The following is a 19,221-nucleotide window of genomic DNA, read 5'->3' as shown; positions in this document are numbered from 1 at the left end:
AAGGAATGTTTCTCATCTGTTTCATCTATCTTTTGTATTTTGTGTTGATTTCTTCCATTTTATTTGAGGTTGGTTGTGTGTGTGTTTTTTCATGTTTATTGTGTTTGCTTGTTTATGTATACTTATCTTTGAATGAGGGTAGTTATAGAATAATCTCATTCCCCATCCTGTTCTTTTGGTTAATTTTTAGATTGTCCCTTAGTTCTTATTCTGGAAGATTGGATGTTGTGGGTCCATATGGTCTGTTTAGTTGTTCAGGTGCCTAAGGGAGGTAGATGCTGGGATCTTGAGCAATAAGAACAGATCTTCCTCAACTTTGATGTGGTTACATCCTGATAAATCCATCGTAAGTTGAAAATAAGTCAAAACTGCATTTAGTATACCTAACCTACCTAGCTTAGCCTAACGTACCTTAAACATGCTCAGAACACTTCTGTTAGCCTACGTACGGTTGGGCACAATCATCCAACACAAAGCCTATTTTATAATAAACTGTTGAATATCTCATGTAATTTGTTGAATACTGTACTGAAAGTGAAAGAATGGTTGTCAGTGTCTCATGATCATGTGGCCGACTGGGAGCTGTGGCTGCTGCTGCCCAGCATCAGAAGAGAGTGTTGTACCAGGTGTCGCTGCCTGGGGAAAGATCACAATTCAAAATCTGATGTATGGTTTCTACTGAATGCATATTGTTTTTGCGCCATCTAAAGTCGAAAAATTGTAAGTCAAACCATTGTAAGTCGTGGACTGTCTGTATTGGGAACCTTCCTTGGGGCTCTTATTCACTAATGGCAGAGGCACCTAGATTTTGTTGTGGTCCCCTGCTGCAGGATGGACCAATCACTTTGGTTTTTTTCTTTGTTTGTTTTTGTTTATTTGTTTTTTTGGACCAACCACTTTGGTAAGAAGCAAAGTCCAGAGAGACCTAGGGACTCCTTATTTGATGGGTTAGTATTCGTTATCTATTGCTGCATAATAAATCACCCAGAAATGTAGTGTCTTAGAACATTATTATCTGATCATTTCTGTAGGTCAAATTGGGGTCTGTCATGGGGCTGCCATCAAGGTATTAGCCAGAGCTGCAGTCATCTCAAGGCTCAACTGGGGAAGGGTCTGCTTTCGAGCTCGCTCATGAGATTGTTGGCAAGACTCAGCTCATCACAGGCGGTTGGACTGAGGCCCTCTCTCAGTTATTTGCCATGTGAATCTCTCCACAGGGCAGCACATGACGTGGCAAAGTGAGAGAGAAGAATCAGGGAGAGAAAGTGAGCAAGGTACAGGTCACCGCCCTTTATAGCCGAATCCTGGTGTGCTATCTTATCACCTTTGCCTGTTCTATTCTTAAGAAGCAAGTCAGTATGTCCTGCCCCATTCAAGTGGAGGGAATTACACAGGGTGTGAATACAGGAAGCAGACATCGCTGAGAGCCATTGAGAGACTGTCTACCAGGTGGGCCAGCACTTATTTTCTCGTACCTCCCTCTATCTTTCTTCACCTCAGAACTCGTCTTGTCATGAGAGGAGTCAGAGGAGAAAGTATGGTGATGTGTAGACTTTCAGGCTCTCCTCACACCTCACACTCCTGAGGTGGAAGAATGGGCTTCTCCATGGCCTTAGGTTCAAGTCCAAAATCCTTAACCAGATCCAAAGGCCTAATAGAATCAGGGCCCTCTTCAGCCTCATTGGTGTCTCTCTACCCCTTTCTCTTTTCACTGCAGGGCTATTAGAAGTTGGGTTTCTGGAGAGGGCCCTATAAATTGTATCCTCTTCCTTACCCAAGTTCTGAAACAATTGAAAACACAATAGGGGCTTCCCTGGTGGCGCAGTGGTTGAGAGTCCGCCTGCCAATGCAGGGGACACGGGTTCGTGCCCCGGTCCGGGAGGATCCCACATGCCACGGAGCAGCTGAGCCCGTGAGCCATGACCGCTGAGCCTGCTCGTCCGGAGCCTGTGCTCCGCAATGGGAGGGGCCACAGCAGTGAGAGGCCTGCATACCGCAAAAAAAAAAAAGAAAGAAAACACAATAAAGTCAGCAGATAAGAAAACCAAAATAAGTTGGAAGACATAGCTCAGTGTTTGAATCAGAATGCACTTGCTAATTCCAAATACCCAGTCTTGACCTTGGACCAGCCCATCCAAGGGAAAGGTACAGTGTGTAGGGCACACACTGCCTCCTGCTCATCCTGGTAGAGAGGGAAAAAGAAAGCCAAATCCCCCCAAGCCAGCATTCATGCTAGATTGGCTCCACCCAGTCAAGAAATATAGACCACCATCTGTGCCCAAGTGTGATGAACACTATGAATTAGCTTTTAACTGCCAGCCCACCCTCATAGGCACCTTCTGGAGTGCAGAGGTCAGAAAGCCAAAACTATACTCACAGATGCCTTTGTAGCTAGGGTTCCTGTTGTAAATAAGGTGGAAATTAGATGGTGGCCCTTTTGGGTTTTTTTTCTCGCAAGCCAGGTTGTAGAATCGTGAGATTTTTCAGCAGCAACGTTCCAGTACCCATTCTTCCTGTGTATGAAGGATCTTTTGGGGTGGCATCTTCTTGCCTGAGGGCTCCTGGTCCCTGACTTACAACTATGGTGGTCTATGTAAAATCAGTGTTCCAGTGGTAGGAGCTGCAGTAGTGGACGAGTTCTATGTTCTTGGACTCACCCCTGGAGACCCTATCCTCGAGCCCTTTCTTCCCTCCTTCCAGTCTTTCCAATGAAGTAGTGAGCACTGATACTGATAAATCCTTTCCTATCTAAAATATCTACAGTGCTTTCTATTTTCTGCACTAAACTTTGGATGATATTGTAGTGTAAGTGCCTGACATTTAGCTTATTTGATTGTAATGTAGGTGCCTGACGTTAAACTTTCGATTGAATAAACACATTGCCAGCTACACAAGTACATAAAGAGCCAGGCCACTGCACCTATGAAGTTCCCCCTTTACAAAGCCCTGGGTGACCTAGATAACTGACCACTTGAGTGATCCTGCTTTTTCCCTTCCTGCTCCTTCATTCCCAATCCTGTGTTCTAAATTAACCAATAAAGAGTGAACTCATGAAACTCTAGGCACCCCAGTAAAGGCAGAACCCAGGTATGCACTCTCTTTCTCTTTATTCATAACCTCAGTATGTAGGCCCCAGGCATGCCTGTACCCTCCAGGGCTTCTGAGTAATCAACCTTGCTTTTTCAAAGTTCCCTGAGGGTTGCTGTGAGGTGCATCTTGCAGTCATGATCAGAACCACAAGAGCTAATCCAGCCACAACACTGGCTCCAGTAGGGGAAGAGTGTAGGCTCTACACAAGGAGCAGGGGCCTAGGTGAGTGCCCGCAGGCATTCCTAGCAGATAGGTAGCATCGCTGTCAATAGGCTGAGACTGCCACAAAACAGATACCCATCAGGTAACTCAGCCTTCCTCATTAGGGAGGATTAAAGTGGGGCAAGAGATCTGAGTCTTCAGGAAGACTTAAAGCCAGAAACAGGGAAGAAGCCTTTCCCCTCTCCATCTTCAGCACCCAACACTGGACTTTTCATGTGTCCTTCTTATTGAAAGACCTCCTGCCCCTCCCCACGTAGCTACTTTCTTACTCATCTTTCAGGTTTCAGCATAAACCTGACCTTCTCTCATAAGCTTTCCCTGATTCCCCTGGGAAGTTAGGAGCCCCCTTACCCAGTCTCATAGCCCTCTACCCGTACTCTGTGATCCTCAGTCTTCTAGTGATTACTTCCTGTGGCCCTGGTACAGGGTAGGCCTTCAGGGTTCGCTGGTTGTTTGGCTGACTGGCACTCCAGAGCGGGAATGAGGAATGAACACAATGGACCTCCTCCAAATTGTGCAGTCCCTGAGCTGTGCTTGAGTTTGCTTAGTTCCAGGTGCTTACCTTCCTCATTGGCTCTGACTGGGATTTCACCATTCAGTGATACCCACTTTTTGCCGTATCTGTGTGTGAAAATTTGCCACATTTTCTCGTTTCAGAAACTTGACCTTTTCATTTGTGCTCTTCTCTTTCCAACTTTGTTGGCAGATGTAGTTCACTGTTGCAGAAGCCTTGGGAGCAACGTCTTCAATGACAGCAAGAACAAGAATTGTATTTCTCACGAGGAATTGTGCCCCTGACTTAGGGCCATCTGTTGCAAGGTCAGTTACACTTTATGGAGGTCTATCTATGCTGTAGGATAGGTAATCGAGCAGGTTGTAGGCTGAGTGTGCCAATACAAAAGCCCTTCTGAATGAGGTATCACATCACAGTGGTCAGAATGGCCATCATTAAAAAGTCTACAACAATAAATGCTGGAGAGGGTGTGGAGAAAAGGGAACCTTCCTACATTGTTGGTGGGAATGTAAATTGGTACAACCACTATGGAGAACAGTATGGAGGTTCCTTAAAATAACTAAAAATAGAATAAAGACGCAGATGTAGAGAATAGAATTGAGGACATGGGGAGGGGGAAGGGTAAGCTGGGACAAAGTGAGAGAGTGGCATGGACATATATACACTACCAAATGTAAAATAGATAGCTAGTGGGAAGCAGCCCCATAGCACAGGGAGATCAGTGTGGTGCTTTGTGACCAGCTAGAGGGGTGGGATAGGGAGGGTGGGAGGGAGACGCAAGAGGGAGGAGATATGGAGATACATGTATACGTATAGCTGATTCACTTTGTTATACAATAGAAACTAACACACCATTGTAAAGCAATTATACTCCGATAAAGATGTTTAAAAAAAAACAAAACTAAAAATAGAACTACCACATGATCCAGCAATCCCACTCCTGGGCATGTATCTGGAGAAAACCATAATTTGAAAAGCTATATGCACCCCAGTGTTCACTGGAGCACTATTTACAATAGACAAGACATGGAAGCAACCAAATGTCCATCGACATAGGAATGGATAAAGAAGGTGGGATATGTATATACAATGGAATGTTACTCGGCCATAAAAAAAGAATGAAATAATACCATTTGCAGCAACGTGGGTGAACCTAGAGATTATCATACTAAGTGAAGTCAGACAGAGAAAGGCAAATATCATATGATATCACTTATATGTGGAATCTAAAAAGATGGCACAAATAAACTTATTTACAAAACAGAAACAGACTCACAGACTTCGAAAACAAACTTACGGTTACCAAAGGGGAAAGGTTGGGGGGAGGGAGAAATTAGGAGTTTCAGTTTAACATATGCACACTACTATATATAAAATAGAGGGAGTCAAGATGGTGGTGTGGGAAGACGCGGAATTAGCATCTCCCCACAACTAGGGCGCCTGCCGGCTGCTGGTGGGGGACTCTGATGCCCAAGGCGACGGGAGGAATGCCAAAGTGAACTGGTAGGATATAGGGGGACTAAGGGGGGAGGAGAAATGGAGGCCAGACAGGATTGGCGCCCCTGCGGGTGGGGAGATCAGGAGAGGCAGGTGGGAGGAGCCATCCAGGAGGAGCAGGAGAGGAGTGGAGGGTGATTGTCCTGCTCACTTGGGCCTGGGGAGCCTGCTGAGCTCCCAGGCCAATCCCCTGCCCTCCAAAGCACCCTCCAAACCCCCCTCCAGGTTGTGTGGGTCCTTGGGGGCTTAGGGAGGAAGCCGAGGGGAAAACAGGAGAGGAAGGTGGGAGGAGTGGGAGAGGAGCAGAGGGCAATTGCCATGCCCAGTGGGGAACAGGGAGGCTGCTGAGCTCCCAGGCTGATCCCCTGCTCTCCAAAGCCCCCTCCAGGCCGTGCAGGTCCTTGGGGTCATAGGAGGGAGGCCGGGGACATCAGAAGAGGCAGGCGGGAGGGGGCCTTCCAGACTGGAGGAGCAGGAGAGGAGAGGAGGGCATTTGCCCTGCCCCCTTGAGCCCAGGAAGCCTGCTGGGCTCCCAGGTGAGGTCCCCTGCCCTCTGAGACCAGGGATGGGTGGTACCCCTTCTGTTTCTTGAACCTAAGCCCCACACCCCACAGCTCCCAGGGCCTTTTCTGACTCTGTGGGTCCTGAACATTGGCCCCACCCACTGCCCAAACCTTTCCCTTGTTTAGTCCCTGCCCTCCACAGCCAAGGCCTTGCCCACCCTTTTTTTTTTCTTTTCCCTCCTCCTCTTTTTTACTATTGTGGTGCTGATGTACCTTCCGGTTGTTGATTCATCTATATTTTTATTTTTATATTCTTCCTAACATATCTGTTAGTTTACTAGTCTTAATTTTATTTTTTACTTTTTTTTCTTGCTGCCCCAGGCAGCTTGAAGGATCTTGGTTCACGAGCCCAGGGTCGGGCCGAAGCTCCTGAGGTGGGAGCTCTGAGTCCCAACCACTGGACTAACAGAGAACCTCAGACCCCAGGGAATATTCATAGGAGTGCAATCTCATGGAGTTCATCTCAGCACCAAGGACCAGCTCTACCCAATAGCCTACAAACCCCAATGTTGGAAGCCTCAGGCCAAACAACCAGTAAGACAGGAACACATTCCCACCCATCAAAAAAAATAAAATAAATAAGCTGACAAAAAAATGTCATACATGAAGGAGCAAGGTAAAAACCTACAAGACCAAATAAATGAGGAAATAGGCAACCTACCTGAAAAAGAAATCAGAGTAATGATAGTGAACATGATCCAGAATCTAAGAAATAGAATGGAGACATGCATTGAGAAAATACAAGAAGTGCTTAACAAAGATCTAGAAGAAGTAAAGAACAAACAAACAGAGATGAACAAAACAATAACTGAAATGAAAAATACATGAGAAGGAATCAATAACAGAATAACTGAGGCAGAAAAATGGCTAACTGAGTTGGAAGACAAAATGGTGGAAATATCTGCCAAGGAGCAGAATAAAGAAAAAAGAATGAAAAGAATTGAAGACAGGGGGCTTCCCTGGTGGCACAGTGGTTAAGAATCCACCAGCCAATTCAGGGGACACGAGTTCGAGCCCTAGTCTAGGAAGACCCCACATGCTGAGAAGCAACTAAGCCTGTGAGCCACAACTACTGAGCCTGTGCTCTAGAGCCCATGCTCTGCAACAACAGAAGCCACCGCAATGAGAAGCCCACGCACTGCAGCGAAGAGTAACCCCTGCTCAACGCAACTAGAGAAGGCCCATGTGCAGCAATGAAGACCCAATGCAGCCAAAAACAAATAAATAAATTTATTAAATAAAAAAAGAATTGAAGGCAATCTCAGAGAACTCTGGGCCAGCACTAAACATGCCAACATTCGAATTATAGGGGGTCCCAGAAGAAGAAGAGAGAAAGAAAGGGTCTGAGAAAATATTTGAAGAGACTATACAGGAAAACTTCTCTAACATGGGAAAGGAAATAGGCACCCAAGTCCAGGAAGCACAGAGGATCCCATACAGGATAAACCCTAGAAGAAACACACCAAGACATATTAATCAAACTAACAAAAATTAAATTCAAAGAAAAAATATTAAAAGCAGCAAGGGAACAGCAAAAAATAACATACACAGGAATCCCCATAAGGTTATCAGCTGATTTTTCAGCAGAAACTCTGCAGGCCAGAAAAGAGTGGCAGGATATACTTAAAGTGATGAAAGAAAAACACCTACAACCAGGATTACTCTACCCAGCAAGGATCTCATTCAGATTCAATGGAGAAGTCAAAAGCTTTTCAGACAAGCAAAAGCTAGAGAATTCAGCACCACCAAACCAGCTTTACAACAAATGCTAAAGAAACTTCTCTAAGTGGGAAACACAAGAGAAGAAAAAGACCTACAAAAACAAACCCAAAACAATTAAGAAAATGGTAATAGGAACATACATATTGATAATAACCTTGAATGTAAATGGATTAAATGCCCCTACCAAAAGACACAAACTGGCTGAATGGATACAAAAACAAGACCCATATATATGCTGCCTACAGGAGACTCACTTCAGTCCTAGGGACACATACAGACTGAAAGTGAAAGGATGGAAAAGTATATTCCATGCAAATGGAAATCATAAAAAGATGGAGTAGTAATATTCGTATCAGGTAAAATAGACTTTAAAATAAAGAGTGTTACAAGAGGTAAGGAGGGACACTACATAATGATCAAAGGATCAATCCAAGAAGAAGATAAAATAATTATAAAGGTTTATGCACCCAACATAGGAGCACCTCAATACATATGGCAAACGCTAGAAACCATGAAGAGAGAAATCAGCAGTAACACAATAATAGTAGGGGACTTTAACACCCCACTTACACCAATGGACAGATCATCCAAATGGAAAATAAATAAGGAAACACAAGCTTTAAATGACACAATAGACCAGATAGATCTAATTGATATTTAGAACATTCCACCCAAAAGTGGCTGAGTACACTTTCTTCTCAAGTGCACAGAGAACATTCTCCAGGATAGATCATATCTTGGGTCACAAAGCAAGACTTGGAAAATTTAAGAAAATTAAAATAGTATCAAACATATTTTCTGACCACAATGCTATGAGACTGGAAATCAATTACAGGAAAAAAAAACTGTAAAAAACACAAATACATGGAGGCTAAGCAGTGCACTACTAAATAACCAAGAGATCATGGAAGAAATCAAAGAAGAAATTTAAAAATACATAGAAACAAATGGCAATGAGAACATGACAAGTCACAGTCTATGGGGCGCAGCAAAAACAGTTCTAAGAGGGAAGTTTATAGCAATACAGTTTCACCTCAAGAAACAAGAAAAATCTCAAATAAAACAACCTAACCCTACACTTTAAACAACTAGAGAATTAAGAACAAAGAAAACCCAAAGTCAGTAGAAGTAAAGAAATCTTAAAGATCAAGGCAGAAATAAATGAAATAGAAACGAAGAAAACAATAACAAAGATCAATAAAACTAAAAGCTGGTTCTTTGGGAAGATAAACAAAATTGATAAACCCTTAGCCAGACTCATCAGGAAAAAAAAGGGAGAGGACACAAATCAATAAAATTAGAAATGAAAAAGGAGAAATCACAACTGACACTGCAGAAATAAAATGGATGATAAGAGACTACTACAAACAACAATATGCCAATAAAATGGACAACCATGAAGAAATGGACAAATTCTTGGAAAGGTACAATTTTCCAAGACTGAACCAGGAAGAATTAGAAAATGTAAACAGACCTATCACAAGCACTGAAATTGAAACCATAATTTAAAATCTTCCAACAAACAAAAGTCCAGGACCAGATGGCTTCACAGGAGAATTCTGTCAAACATTTAGAGAAGAGCTAACACTGATCCTTCTCAAACTCCTCCAAAAAATTGCAGAGGGAGAAACACTCCCAGATTCATTCTACGAAGCCACCATCACCCAGACACCAAAACCAGACAAAGATAATCACACACAAAAAAGAAAATTACAGACCAATATCACTGATGAACATAGATGTAAAAATCCTGAACAAAATACTAGCAAACAGAATCCAACATCACATTAAAAGGATCATACACCATGATCAAGTGGCATTTATCCCAGGGATGCAAGGATTCTTCAGTATACGCAAATCAATCAGTGTGATACACTACATTAACAAATTAAGGAATAAAAACCATATGATCATCTCAATAGATGCAGAAAAATTTTTGGCAAAATTCAACACTGGTTTATGATGAAAACTCTCCAGAATATGGGCATAGAGGGAACCTGCCTCAACATAATAAAGGCCATACATGACAAACCCACAGCAAGCATCATAGTCAATGGTGAAAAACTGAAAGCATTTCCACTAAGATCAGGAACAAGACAAGGATGTCCACTCTCGCCACTCTTATTCAACATAGTTTTGGAAGTCCTCGCCACAGCAATCAGAGAAGAAAAAGCAATAAAAGGAATACAAATTGGAAAAGAAGAAGTAAAACTGTCACTGTTTGCCAATAACATGATACTGTACACAGAAAATCCTAAAGATGTCACCATTCAATGAATTTGGTAATGTTGCAGGATACAAAATTAATGCACAGAAATCTCTGGCATTCCTATACACCAACAGTGAAAAATCAGAAAGAGAAATTAAGGAAACATTTCCATTTACCATTGCAACAAAAAGAATAAAATACCTAGGAATAACCCTGCCTAAGGAGGTGAAAGACTTGTACTCAGAAAACTATAAAACACTGATGAAAGAAATCAAAGATGACATAAACAGATGGAGAAATATACCATGTTCTGAGATGGAAGAATCAATATTGTGAAAATGACTATACTAACCAAAGCAATCTGCAGATTCAGTGCAATCCCTATCAAACTACCAATGTCATTCTTCACAGAATTAGAACAAAAAATTTTACAATTTGTATGGAAACACAAAAGACCCCAAATAGCCAAAGCAATCTGGAGAAAGAAAAACTGAGTTGGAGGAATCAGGCTTCAAGCTATACCACAAAGCTACAGTAATGAAGAGAGTATGGTAATTGCACAAAAACAGAAATATAGATCAGTAGTACGAGATAGAATGCCCGGAGATAAACCCACACACATACAGGCACCTAATTTACAACAGAGGAGGCAAGAACATACAATGGAGAAAAGACAGCCTCTTCAACAAGTGGTGCTGGGAAAATAGGACAGCTACATGTAAAAGAATGAAATTAGAACACTATCTAACACCATACACAAAAATAAACTCCAAATGGATTAAAGACTTAAATAAGACCAGACCCTATAACACTCTTAGAGGAAAACATAGGAAAAATACTCTTTGACATAAGCCACAGCAAGATCTTTTTTGACCCACCTCCTAGAGTAACAGAAATAAAAACAAAAATAAACAAATGGGATTTAATTAAACTTAAAAGTTTTTGCACAGCAAAGGAAACTATAAACAAGACAAAAAGACAACCCTCAGAATTGGAGAAAATATTTGCGAATGAAACAACAGACAAAGGATTGATCTCCAAAATATACAAACAGCTCATGGAGCTCAATATCAAAAAAACAAACGATCCAGTTTAAAAATGGGTGAAAGGGCTTCCCTGGTGGCGCAGTGGTTGAGAGTCCACCTGCCGATGCAGGGGACATGGGTTCGTGCCCCAGTCCGGGAGCGGGAGGATCCCACATGCCACGGAGCGGCTGGGCCCGTGAGCCATGGCCCCTGAGCCTGTGCGTCCAGAGCCTGTGCTCTGCAATGGGAGAGGCCACAGCAGAGAGAGGCCCGTGTACTGCAAAAAAAAAAACAAAAAAAAAACACGCTGGCAGACAAAGATTACAATGAGAAACCTGACCTGGAGTAGGTTGGGGCAATAGCTAGGCTGTAAACCAAGATGAAGACTGTTAAAGTAACCAGATTAGGGCCAAGATGGAGTCACTCACGCTAAACCACATGTCATCAAACCAAAACTTCACTAAGTTTTTATGCTGGGATCTCCTGGAAAAGGAGGACGTAAGACAACCCATCAGCTCTTGCCTGCTCAGCACAAATTACCCGGCCCAGCTCTTCTAAGACTTCCCTTTGCTCCATGTAAGGAAAGAAACCCTGCCTTAACAAATCAGCAAATGCCCAGTGTAACTTCCTTGTTCCTGCTCCCTTCTGCCTATAAAATTTCTTGCCTTGTATAGTTCTTTGAGGCTCCTATCTATGTATTGCTAGATTGATGCTCCCCAATTTATGAATCTCTGAATAAAGCCAACAAGGTCTTTAAATTTTACTCGGTTGAATTTTGTTCTCTTATCACACCTGACAAAGGGCCAGGGTCCCCAGGCTTATCCCCTTGCTGGGGACCGAACACGTCGTATACTTGAGTGGGTGAAATGATCAGCGAGTGAAGGAGAAAGGTCTCTGGGACTCCTTGATGTGGAATACCCAAGCACCGTGGTACCAAAAATGCATCAGTGAAGCCTGAGGTGGGCCTCAGTTAGATAGAGAGAATATAGTGATAAACTGATAGAATTTAGATGGAGGTTTGGATGAAAATCGTAAGGTTGAAACTGTCTCCTTCATATGAATGGTCTGTGGGATGGATATCATGTCTGACTCGGGAACACCTCCCCAGCCTACAGTTAGAGATGTAAAGATCGATGGGTTTAAGGTGAATTTTAGATGAAAATTCGTATATGTGAAGTGGTTGCATCTCTTTTTTTGAATGATTATGGGGCTGGACATTGTGCCTGACTAGGGAACTGTTTTTGAAAACAGAAAGTGTATAAATCTACCCTTCAGGCAGTATTAATTGGATGTGCTGAATTGGAACCAATAAGACTGCCTGAGTGCTGACATGGGCAAATTCTCTATGCAATAGCTGTGTGCGGAGCAGAGACGAGGGTTTATTGCAAAAGCCTGTGAGCACCTCCCAGCGTTGAGTACTAGGTCTTTAGCAAATTGCCATCTGAGGGGCAATTACTAGCTTGCTATCAGACATTAATTAAAACTGCCCCTGTGACTGAAGGATAGAAAATAATTTTGAGACCAGAAATGTCTATGATGTCTTGAATGACATCAGAAAAACACTCTATCAGGGAGGGCAATGCCCAGAAGAGTTCCATAATAAAATGGAAATGAAAAAAAAAAAGAGAAACTATACTTCAATTAAAAAATAGAATGGAAAAATGGTTTATACAGAATCATGCTACCTGTGGAATGTAAGGATCATGTACTCACCAGTAGGGAGCCTCTTTTCCCCTAGGACTGACTTTGTATGAGGAGCCGCCAGATTCTGTCATCACTTGGCCAGTGCCCTGTAAACAGCTCTCAACTGACCAACAAAGAGCTGCCTGGTTTATGGATGGCAGTTGTAAGGTAAACGGATAACATCCTGTTTGGAAGGCCACCTCTCTGATCAAAGAAAGTAAAAACAAATCAGCGAGGTGGGCTGAATTGCATGCTGTTTTCCTAGCAGTGGTGGGAGAATTGAACAATGATAAAAGCCCCTGTGTTTTGAGTTTTATCTACTTATGGGCAAAGACCTATGCGTATGTAATGAAACCTCCACAAAACCCCTAAACAACAGGATCCTGAGAGCTTCCAGATTGGTGAACACATCAAGGTGCTGGGAGGGTAATGCACCCAGAGAGTTCATGGAAGCTCTGTGTCCCTCACCCCATACTGTACGCTATGCATCTCTTCTATCTGGCTATTCCTGAATTGTATCCTTTATGATAAACCGGTAATAGGGACTTCCCTGGTGGTCCAGTGGTTAAGAATCCACCTTCCAGTGCAGGGGATGTGGGTTGGGTTTGATCCCTGGTTGGGGAACTAAGATCCCACATGCTGCAGGGCAGCTAAGCCCATGCACCACAACTACTGAGCCCGCTCACTCTGGAGCCCACGCGCCACAACTAGAGAAGCCGGCGCACCGCAATGGAGAGCCCGTGCACCAAAACGAAAGATCCCTCCTGCCACAATGAAGATCCTACGTGCTGCAACTAAGACCCAACGCAGCCAAATAAATAAATAATGATAAACCAGTAATAGTAAGTAAAACAACAATAAACTTTCCAGTTGTTTATGTAATTTTTGAAATTATGTAATTTATTGACTCGCAATTCCATGAAATTGATATATAATGGTTTATGTCATTCATCTATTGTTGGCTTCTCTTTATATTTATTGCCACAAGCATTCTGTATCTACAGCAAGATAATATTTTGAAATTATTAATCATTGTGGCTTTCTTCTCTATTCCACTGAGGACGTGATCCTTCACCTAATCATCCAGAGACATCTTAAACGCCTTGGGAAGAATTGGAGTTGTTAAAGCAGGAATGCAAACAGAAAGGAACAGTTAACTTTTGACTTTCCAACCTAAGCTCCTGAAGCCTACTTAAGAAACGTTGGGAAACTATAGCTTTTGATTTTGCAATAGAAAAAAAAAAAAGGACATTTGAAGATCAAAAAGATCCTGCAAGAAAAGGGCAGAGAATGTGTGCCTCAACAACACGTGGTATCAAAGATAAACAAAGCTGAACACTAGCTAAAGTGGTGAGGCTAGACTTTATTCAGTAATACTATTGCAACAGGAAAGAGTCCAGCATAAACTGAACTCAACTTCAATTTGTGCAGGGGTCTGAGATAGAATTATAAATTTGAGGTCAGTGGTATATAAATGGTGTGTTGATTGCCTTCCCAATATCATTTCTCTTCCTTTTTTTTCCCAATTGAGATATAATTGACATATGACATTGTGTAAGTTTAAGGTGTATAGTGTGTTGGTTTGACACATTTCTGTGTTGCAATATGATTACTACAATAGTGTTTGCTAACACCTCTATCACGTCACCTAATTATCATATCTTTTTTGTGATGAGAACAATTAAAATCTAGTCTCTTAGCAATTTTGAAGTTTATAAAAGAGCATTGTTGACTATAAGTACTATGCTATGCATTAGATCTCCAGAACATTTTTATTTACTAGTAGCAAGTTTGCACCCTTAAACATCTCCCAGTTCCCCCACCCACCTGACCCCACGCCCCCAGCCTCTGGTAACCACCATTCTATTCTCTGTTTTTAGTTCAGCTTTTTAAATTCCACATACAAGTGATATCATATAGTATTTGTCTTTGTCTGTCTGACTTACCACTTAGCATTATGCCCTCAAGTTCCATCCATGTTGTTGGATGCAAATGGCTGAATTTCCTTCTTTCTCATGGCTGAATAGTATTTCATTGTATATATATAAATTTCCTCCATTCTATCAGAGTCTCAAATTTGTTCAGGATACCATGTGCCCAGTTAAATATACCTTCCCTGACTTCCTGGCTGCTGGAAATTGCCAGCTGTGACCAAAGAGGTAAACAGAAGTAGCCAGGTAAGAGTTCCAGGAAACTTTATACAAAGTGATAGATTAGGCTTTCATAAACTTTTGTCATTCCCCCATCTACCTGCCTGGAATATGAACTTGAAGCTGGGGGCAGAGCATCTACCTTGCTATTTAAGGCAAAAAGAGCATGAGAATGAAAGCTACATGTGAGGATGGTGGAGAGGAGCGGTCAAGGGTCCCTAGGACGCTGATGACATGGCAGAGCCCAGATCATGTATTTTTTTTTTTTTTTTTTTTTTTTTTTTGGTACGCGGGCCTCTTGACTGTTGTGGCTCTCCCGTCGCGGAGCACAGGCTCTGGACACGCAGGCTCAGCAGCCATGGCTCACAGGCCTAGCTGCTCCGCGGCATGTGGGATCTTCCCAGACTGGGGCACGAACCCGTGTTCCCTGTATCAGCAGGCGGACTCTCAACCACTGCGCCACCAGGGAAGCCCCATGTATTTTTTTTTTTAACATCTTTATTGGAGTATAATTGCTTTCCAATGGTGTGTTAGTGTCTGCTGTATAACAAAATAAATCAGCTGTATGTATACATGTATGGCTATACATATACATATATAGATATATATATAGTATTTTTAATCTTCCTAGAAAAACAAGCCCCCGTTTGGTTAAGCTAGTATAGTCACTTTTTTAGCTGTACAGTCGTCCCTCAGTATCCATGGGGGATTAGTTCTGTTGCAGGAAAGGGGATCCCTCCCAGGGCTCTTGTCTAACACTCAGAAATGAATTGTCCAAGGAGACACGTGCTGGCAAAGCAAGAGACTTTATTGGGAAGGGGTGCCCGGGCGGAGAGCATCAGGGTAAGGGAACCCAGGAGAACTGCTCTGCCACGTGGCTCACAGTCTCAGGTTTTAGGGTAATGGGGTTAGTTTCCAGGTTGTCTCTGGTCAATCATTCTGACTCAGGGTCCTTCCTGGTGGCCATTGCTCAGCTAAGATGGATTCCAGCAAGAAGGATTCTGAGAGGTTGGTAGGACATATGGACTGGAGTCTCCTCTCTCCTTTTGACCTTTACCAAGTTCTTCCAGTTGGCGGTAGCTTATTAGTTCCACGTTCCTTACCAGGACCTCCTGTTGTAAGATAACTCATGCAAATGTTTACGATCATGTCTGGCCAGGGTGGGTGGTTTTGGTCAGTGGTTCCCCTAACAGTTCCAGAACCCTCCCCAAAAGGATGCCAAAAATCTAAGGTCAAGTCCCTTATACAAAATGGCATAGTTGGCCCTCTGTATCCGTGGGTTCCACATCCATGGGTACAGAAAGCCAACTGTATGTAGGCAAATGCAGTCCTGATACTGATGGCAACTGAACTCAAGGGCCTTCATGCAATTGCACAGGGATAGAATCTAGACAGTGAGAGGAGGGGAGGGCCTAGGAAGAATCCTGTGAGAACTTGTAACACTTAATGGCCAGGTACTGGAGGCTGACTTGCAAGGGAGAGTGTTTGAGAAAGACTGCTTGGAAGTATCGGCAAGACCTAGAAGGAGAGAGATTAAAAAAGGGAGCTCTGGCACCAGAATTCAATCCTGGCTCAGGTTACTACTAGCCAGATGACCTACAGTAATTGACTTAATTGTTCTGTGCCTCAACTTCCTCATTTGTAAAATGAGGATAATAATAGGGTTATTGTGATGATGAAATGTGATGGGCATACAGTAAGCCCTCAAGCAACACTAGCTGCTGTTATTGTTAATCATTCCACAGAAAGAGGAAGTTTGTGTTTTTGTTTTTGTTTTTGTAAAGGCTTATCTCTTGGGAAGGCTGGCAAATGGCATTATCCCCCATGGGATTATCAGACATTAGTCATCAGACATGTCTAACGAAATTTCTCTCTATGATGTCACAAAATTCCTTTTTCAAGTCTGCCTGGTTGGCCCTGTAGTTGTACACTGGCAAAAAATTTTCCATTCGAAAAAGCATTTAGAAGCATTTGTTGAACCCCTTTCATGTGTGAGGACTGTGTTGGGTGATGGTGGGATACAAAGGTGAATGTAATTGTGTGTGTGTGTGTGTGTGTGTGTGTGTGTGTGTGTGTATATGCATGGGGGAGGGGGCGGCAACAGCAACTGCCACTCTCTTGTTTTTGCTAGACTTGAACCAGATCAGATGTGAACCTGAGGAGGCACCTTGTGAAGTCCAAGGATGAAGCTAACTTGGCAGAAGGCAGAGCCAAGAGACAGAGAGATATAGAGAGTCCCAGTGCAATGGCATGTTTGAACCCTGGCTCGAGCGACGCCTTGTGAAAATTAATAAAGGGAAACCCTACTAAAATAGTCAAGAGGCCAGAAAGGGGAGATCTCATGCACATACAATTCAGATCCCAACCGGAAGAGACGTACCTTGCGTCTCCAGCAGGAAGTGACAATACTTTATCACCTCCAGAAGGAAGGAAAAAGATTCTCTGCTTGGCAACAGCTCAGCCAATGAGAGACTGTCACGACTCAGCCAATGAAAAGCCACTATACTGGGAAACTTCCAGTTTTCCTCTAGTGGACATTTTGTTTGTAATAGCCCCTCCCAACTTCCCCTTCTCCTCTATTAAAGAGGGTTCCTCTCCTTTGCTTTACTGGGACTTGCATGTGGTTTTCCGTAATTGCATGTCCCAAATTACAATTTTTTGCTGCTCCCAAATAAACCCATTTTGCTGATAAAATAACCGGCTGTTTATTGTTTTAGGTTAACAAGCTGAAGAGAGTCATATTTTCTAACTTTTCATGAATGGGATCCAATAAATTGCTTAAACCATTTTGAATTAGATTTTCCTTCACTTGGAATGGAAACAGCCCTAAATGATGCCGGTGATAACATTTGCCTCCTGCCTTAAAATTTACTAATGACTTTGTTCCCAGTTGTTAATGCCCTATTTAAATGAACTGTTGAAGTTGCATAGTTAGCCAGTTTCAGAAACTGGAGTAAATTCTAAGTATCTTTATTTTTTTAGTTACAGTATGGAAAATTTCAAACAAATACAAAAGTAGAAACAATGGTATAATGAACCACTATGCTTCTTTCACTCTTTTCAACAGTTAATCGATTCATGAACAAACTTATTTCACCTAGTCTACCCTCCATCCCCTGAAATGGACTATTTTAAAGCATATCCCATGCTTCATGTCATCTGATTAGTGTGCCCAGATCATAGGACTACATCGTATCTGCCAAGGAGCAGGGAGAGGGGAGATCTAGCCTACTTTAGACCCCAAGACTCCTCCAGCAGAGGATTCCCCTTGATGGTGGTAAGTCAAAAAAGCTGACTTTCCATTTTAAGTGGTAATAACAATAATACAAAAGAGAGAGAGGGCAATCAGGAAAAGCTTTTGTATAGGAGGAAGGATTAAACTGAGCTCTATGAGGTGGGTTGAATGTAGGTACCTAAAGAGACAAGAGAATAGGATTTATTTTTTATTTCTAATATAATAAAAGTATAATAGTAAGAAAACTTGGAAGATAAAGAAATGTAGGAAAAATAATCCTTAAAATTCTTATTAACCAAAAAGCCATTGGGGTTTGGATTTTAATGTTTGATTTTTTTGTTTTGTTTTCTTTCTATATATAGGTTACTTGTAACTGTACTGCACGTTTATATCCCTATATTTTTATTTAACAGGGTAAGCAGTTTTCTAAGTTACCGTGGTCTCTTTGTAAACATAATTTTTTTTTTTCTGGCTGTGCCACGTGGCTTGCGGTATCTTAGTTCCCTGACCAGGGATCAAACCTGGACCCCAGCAGTGAAAGCACTGAGTCCTAACCACCGGACTGCCAGGGAAGTCCCTGTAAACATAATTTTTAATAGATGCATACTTCATTAAGGATGTATAGCATGATTTATTCAACCAATCTCCCATATTTTGGCATTCTGATCCCTTTTATTGTGTCTGATTATATATAACTATGTAATGAGTATTTTTTTTGTTTGTTTAAAACTTTGTCTGAATTTTGAGTTAATTAAATTGTGGCAAAATTACTGGTAAAAGAGTATGAATATTATAGAATGGGGCATTTCTAATACTGATTTTACACCGTCATATATTGTTATCTCAAAAGGTGATTCAAATTTTTTTTTTTTTTTTTTTTTTGCAGTACGCGGGCCTCTCACTGTTGTGGCCTCTCCCGTTGCGGAGCACAGGCTCCGGACGAGCAGGCTCAGCAGCCATGGCTCACGGGCCCAGCCGCTCCGCGGCATGTGGGATCCTCCCGGACCGGGGCACGAACCCGTGTCCCCTGCATCGGCAGGCGGACTCTCAACCACTGCGCCACCAAGGAAGCCCCAAAATTCTTAAGGTAAAATTGAAAGAAACATTAATTTTAAGAACATAAGACCTAGAGTGTATGTCATAGAAATATAATTTTGGGTTTGCTTTTTTTTTTTTCTGGCCGTGCTGCATGGTTTGTGTGTGGGATTTTAGTTGCCCAGCCACCAGGGAATTCCCCTACAAATATGTTTAAGTGGGCACACAGCCATCCAGAAAAAAAGACTACATTTCCCATCCTCCCTTGTAGCTAAG

General features: G+C 42.3%; 1 long non-coding RNA gene across 1 annotated transcript; it reads left to right on the top strand.

The window, feature by feature from the left end:
- Positions 1 to 856: 856 nt before the first annotated feature.
- On the top strand, positions 857 to 17,372 carry LOC136793193 (uncharacterized). The gene is made up of 3 exons (XR_010838155.1): positions 857 to 1,449; positions 4,019 to 4,131; positions 16,807 to 17,372. It is a non-coding gene; the product is annotated as an uncharacterized lncRNA (long non-coding RNA).
- Positions 17,373 to 19,221: the final 1,849 nt, after the last annotated feature.

This window comes from Kogia breviceps, chromosome 19, assembly GCF_026419965.1.
Source record: "Kogia breviceps isolate mKogBre1 chromosome 19, mKogBre1 haplotype 1, whole genome shotgun sequence".
Taxonomy (NCBI): domain Eukaryota; kingdom Metazoa; phylum Chordata; class Mammalia; order Artiodactyla; family Physeteridae; genus Kogia; species Kogia breviceps.
The sequence above is the reverse complement of the archived record's forward strand: the minus strand, read 5'-3'. Positions and strand labels throughout refer to the sequence as shown.